This window comes from Ambystoma mexicanum, chromosome 10 (assembly GCF_040938575.1).
Source record: "Ambystoma mexicanum isolate Mex_15411 chromosome 10, UKY_AmexF1_1, whole genome shotgun sequence".
NCBI classification, from domain to species: Eukaryota; Metazoa; Chordata; class Amphibia; order Caudata; family Ambystomatidae; genus Ambystoma; species Ambystoma mexicanum.
The window spans coordinates 68211194-68217193 of NC_090932.1; the positions used below are offsets into that span (position 1 = coordinate 68211194).

The 6000-nt window shown below is 41.6% G+C and overlaps 1 protein-coding gene across 7 annotated transcripts in view; it reads right to left on the reverse strand.

Annotated features, from left to right (window-relative positions):
* LOC138491156 (mucin-2-like) overlaps positions 1-6000 on the reverse strand; it is a 595603-nt gene that overhangs the window by 239254 nt on the left and 350349 nt on the right. The window lies entirely within an intron of this gene.

The window sequence follows — 6000 nt, forward strand, 5'->3', positions numbered from 1 at the left end:
CTATTGAAATAGTGTAAATGCATAAAATAATGCAGAAATATATACATACATTGTTAAATATAATGCCTAATGTTATACCAAGTATAAACTTGTGGAAAGAAGAGCAATTGATTATCATGCTTTAATAATCTGATCAAAGCATACACGATTTGACAAAAAACGCTTCAGAAACATTTAGAGAGGGGGAAGAAATCAGAGAACTAAAATAGGATTATTATTCTGTACAGGTTCATGGAGGTTTAGGAACATTTGAATTGTGATCAAAGTATTGCAATCCAACAATTGGATGGTTGTGAGAAATTCAATGAATGGAAATGTGTGCTGCCGGTGAGCTCGGCTAGCAACACAGGAACCAATGCTATGAGTAGAACACAATCAATTCCACTATTCATTGATCTAAAGGTTTATTGCATCGTTCCAATGATTAGTAATAACCTGGAACACCAGAACAATAAATACATTAAATACATTTGGTGAATGAATAAACTTTAGATCTGATGATCCAACAGAATTAAATCACATATTTTCCAACGTTAGAGGGGCACAGATTTTAAATATATTTGAGAATATAGGTCATATCAGAGACCAAAAAGAGCTCACAAAATGATATTCTTCTATGTTTAATGGAGGCTCCATTATAATTGCAGGACCAGCAGGTATCAGGCTGTAGAGAAGCACATCTAGACATAGATGTGGTGGTGGAAAGAGCTCTGAGCATTATAATAAAGATGGATTGTGTTTTATTAGCTGCAATGCTGATATCAAAGATGCTGATCCATATGTTCAAAGGAACCGCCCATTTCCCAAGACGTGGCTTCTGTTGTCTTTTGCATTAACAAAGAATTATAAATAAATGGTGTCCTGATTGAAGTCGATTTTTAAAACATATCTATGTGATCTGGGATCATTTTGGAATAAGAATCAAAGTGGGAATTAGGGATTGCATCGATGAGACTGCATGTTCTGTGTCTTCACGATTATATCGTGACTGAAAAGAGTTGAATGGAATAGAAGGTGCATTTTAAAAAGCCAATGTGTGCCTGAGTTTATAGCATAAGCAATTTCCCTTTATATCATGTGTGTTTTCCCGTAGGCTTTGTATATGATTTATTAGAATGTGCCATTGGCATCTCACCCAATAGGTAGCCAGTAATTTCATTGCAGGAAAAAACAAACGGTCAATAAAAAAGGGGTAATGATAACAAGATTACAAAAATAACAAAGGTATTAAAAACATCGAAACTAGGTTTGAATCATGAAATGTATGCAATAATGCAGTATTGCAGGTACAATTTATAATTGCAAAACAAAAAAAGGGTTAAGTTATAAAAATTATAAAAAGAAGGGAGTAGGGGGCCCTTCAGGGGGTAATGAGGGAAGGGAGGTTGGTGGGACACCCCGCTCTGTTAAAAGGTACTTTATAGGTCACGTGTATGTTAGGTAAATGAAAATAAACACGTGTTGAAACTTTTGAATATATGAAATTGTATTATCAAAAGATCCACTAGATGGTAGTGCGAGACCATGAATACTAAATATACGTAGCTAGTAGGTGAGGCGAAAAGGGGCTTTCGATAGTATTTCACTGTTATATAACATATTAGTTATAAATATATTTCACTATTATCCGAGCATTAAAATCACATATAACGACTAAATTATATACATAACTCGGTATAAAATATGTGTTTTATTTCAATCTGCACTTTATTCATTGTAATATATAATGTGTTTACCTCAATATTGGCAACATACATCCCAGTGTGCTATGAATACATTGCTGCGTATAGTGTATATAGTTCAATTCATAACGTATTCATCTTTAGATACTGTGTATATAAATATTAGTGTGCAATGCATGTATCTCAGTGTACAGCGTATATATTCCATATACAATGTATGTATCTCAATATACTATATAACGCTGGTAAAATAGCCCAGTGGGTTGAGCGCTCGTTGCTGCGTTCTGAGCGTGATCTGCTGGTTGCAGGTTTGAATCCCGGCAAGGCCAACTCAGCCTTTCATCCTTCCGAGGTCATTGATAGGACTACCAATTTCGGTTGGGTAATATTGGATGTAAATATGTGCTCTGTAAAGCGCTTTGGATAAAGGCGCTAGATAAATATCACGTCATTATATATAATATGTATTTATTTATTTATGTGTGTGTGGTGTATATCAGAATACAATGTATATATCTTACTTTACAGCATGTGTATTTCTGTAAATCATGCATGCATCTCAAAATACACTCTATATATCAGTGTACAGTGGAAGTACTTATAGGTTTATAGTCATAATGTCGACAACAAAAATGTCGACAGTCAAAATGTCGAAAAAAAAATGTCGAAAAAAAAGTCGACTTTTTTTTTCAATGCATTTTTTTTTAAATGGGGGGGAATTTTTTTTTTAATTTTTCCCTTTTTTTTTAATCCCGAAACCCCTAAAATAAATATATAATGAAAAAAAACGAAAGTCGACATTTTTTTTTTCGACATTTTTTTGTCGACATTTTTGTCTGTCGACATTTTTTTTTCGATATTATGACTGTCCACCGTACTTATATACTTCAATATATAATGTATACACATCAGCATACTGTGTCTACATCCTAGTACAAATGTACGTACCTCAGTGGCTAGTGTATACATTTCAATAGATAGGGTATTCATTTCAAAATACTGCACATGCATCTGAGCAGGTAATATATGTATCTCATTGTGCAGCATCTACATTTCAGTATCTAATGTATGCATTTCAGTTCATGAAAGATAACCTCTCGGTGTAAAATGTATACTTTTCACTATGTATCAAACCAAGAATCTTGAATGGTGTCCCCTGTGGCCCCCATGCCCACCACCACACACTGGCATACCCTGATTCACCTGCACACACACACACATACACCATATCCCCCTTTCCCAGGTCGATGTTCTGTGAAAGGAAAATGGACAGATAGTGGAGTGATGGGCGTGAGAGACAGCACACATGAGAGATAGAAAGGGGACATCTCAGATAGAGCAGACATCTTAGAGAGAAAGGCAGCATGTCTGAAGGAGTAAGCACCCCCCATGAAAGTGTTGTAGCAAAGAGAAAAACAGGGAGACCCGGGATTTCCAGAGTAGGGTAGAGCAATGTGAGAGACAGAATCTAACTGAGCCAGGAGACACCCCAGAGCAGAGGTCTTCAAACTGTGGGACGCGCCCCCGCAGGGGGGCGCGGCCGCCTCCTAGGGGGGGCGCCAGAGCCCAGCATGAAATGTGTAAAAAAAAAATGTGTTTTTTTTTTTTTTAGATTGGAGGAAATTGGAGGGGGAAGATCACATGGACCATAAAACGGTCTTAGGCGCCAAGGAAAACATGGCCAGCAGTTGCAAATGGATATTCAGTCCTTTAGTCACAGACTGAATAGTACCCAGGGGTTGTTTTTTATTCAAATGTAAACAAATTGTGATATTTAAAGAATATTTATTCAGCAACAATGGTCAAAACTACTAGCTGCATAGTGAAGCAACTCCTCAAACTGGCCCACATTGGCCAAAAAAGTGGCCCATTTTGATTGGCCTACACTAGCATTTTGCATTTTTGGTACAGTCATCGCCCTATTGCCCTATAGGCCAGTCCAAGCCTCCCGACTCATCCATAATGGGTGAGGAGGCATCCACCCACTGGCCACCTCACCCATTATGGAGGAGCCGAGGAGCCAGCGCAGTGAAACACTGAGCACTCCCTCAGCTGCTTTATCCAGCTGAGGGAGTGCTCCTGGACTGGCTGAACTGTCAAAGGGAAACACTGTTTGCCTTTGACAGTTTATTTCCCCAGCCGCACATGATCACTGAGCCATGCAACGCTGGGGGTGTTTTGCTTTGCCAGCCTTGCATAGCTCATTGGAAATGCTGGCTGGGGCACTGCATGGATGTATGTGCGAGGGGGTGCTCCTGTGCCTCCTCGCACATACGGGCAGAGCAACCTGGAGCGGGGCATTTTAGCAACCACGTGCAGGCCCCTGCAGAAGGTACGTTTATGATGATTTATTTTTTATTTAAATGTGTACGCTTGTGTTATGGGACTGTGGTGGGAGCAGGATGGGCGGGAGCACTGGGATAGTGGTGGGAGTAGGGTGGGGAGAGCCCAGGGTCTGTACTGGGAGTAGGGTGCGGTGACGGCATGCAAAATTTCATAGCGATTTCTACATACTGTCCATCTGGCACTTTCAGGGGGGCCCGGCCTGCCTAAACTTGGCTCAGGGGGGGCCCGAGCCAAAAAAGTTTGAAGACCACTGCCCCAGAGGAAGGAAAACAGATGGGAGGCAGACCCGTGAATAGATGCTTATCCCATGATGCCCCTCCCTAGCTATCCGAAAAGATCACCCTTAACGCATCCTCTAGACCCACTAGATCCCATCTGAGCAACCAGATCTTTGTACCCACCTACAAAAGAAGAAAAGCCGGCGGAGCCACCTTCCAACACTTAGCACCCAAAAACTGGAACGCGCTACCCACTGCCTTAAGAAATGAAAAATCCTACATCACATTCTGCAAACAGCTCAAAACCCTTCTATTCAACTAACCTGCTTCATCAACCTCCAGTTCACCTCTTACCGTATGTAATGCCTACCGCTGCAATGTATTGTATTTAACATACTTACCTGCTGTATTGTACCCTTGTCCCAAGTGAGAATACTGTAACAGCGCCACCATGCCCACGGGCAGATGTGCGCAATACAAATTCAAATAAATAAAGAGTAGATAGAGAAACTCAATTTCATTATAGGATCCCACACGCCAACGGAGATGTAGAGGAAACACCAGAAAGCACGTGGGGCCTCCGCAGCAGTGATATGTAGTGTAATAAGCACGTGGAGTTCACCTGGCTGCCCTTGTTTACCTTCATGTTTACTATGACAAGATGACTTCCCATCATGAAGACATGCATTTTTCAGTCCTGGGCTTTCCTTTCACTAAAAGCCTAGAAAGACTGCAACTACCAGAATGCATTAGATTGATATATGAAAAGCTGTTCATATCCATCATGCGGGTCATTCTAGTGTCCCTTTAGGTGAATTAGTGGTGTTTCGAGCATCATCAACCCATTTTGTTGGATTATTATTGTGTATTCAATGCACCCCTTTTAGTTTTTCACTGGTAAAAATACTAATGCTACAGGATTCAGAGGGGTTGGGGAGAACTCAGCAAACTAGAATGTGTTTGTTGCAGTGTTCCTCTGTTTCCTACAAAATCAACTGGACCCCCCACAGCAGTGCTTAGTCCTGCTTTGTAATTAGAGGGGCTTCTCGTCTGTCATCTCTTTCCATGATTTTTGGCAGAGGAGTAGACACTATGAGGACCTCTCTATATATGCAGAGCAGCGCGTCTAAAGGGGGCGGAGCTTTCTCTTACTGTCACATGTCACACCGGACATCAACAGCAGGAAAGCGCAGGGGCTCCCAGAGTGGCTAGGAAGGAAGAGGGAGCTGTGTGAGGGTCAGAGCCTGGATCCCCTGCTCCTGTCAGCTGCCCACTTTAGGGGGTGGGGAGTCGGGGGCAAACTTTGCTAGTGGGAAGGGAATCACTCCCCCAGCCACCTGCCTGTGCGTGTAATGGAGAGGGACACCGCATCCCGGTACTCACCTCGGCAGCCCAAACCAAACTGTCCACCCCTTTGCAAAACAAGTTCGTTTGTGCTTGTAAATGAGTTTGCAAATTGTGTTATTACCTAGGCATAGAATAGCAATGCCTGGCAAATGATGTGAGTACCCGGCAGGTGGCAAGTGAGTCATCTGCCTAAAAAAATGGTCTTGACCCCTGGATGTAGATGTAAACTTGTTTGACTACCTGGGCATCTAATGGCATTGGCAACAACTGGCAAATGGTGTGAGTGCTTGGGTATAATATGGCATTAGCTGGCAAATGGAGGGAGTACCTGGCTATACGAACAAAGTAGCTGAGATATGTTGTAAGTAACTGGGCATGTGATAGCAGTACCTGGCAAATGGTGTGAT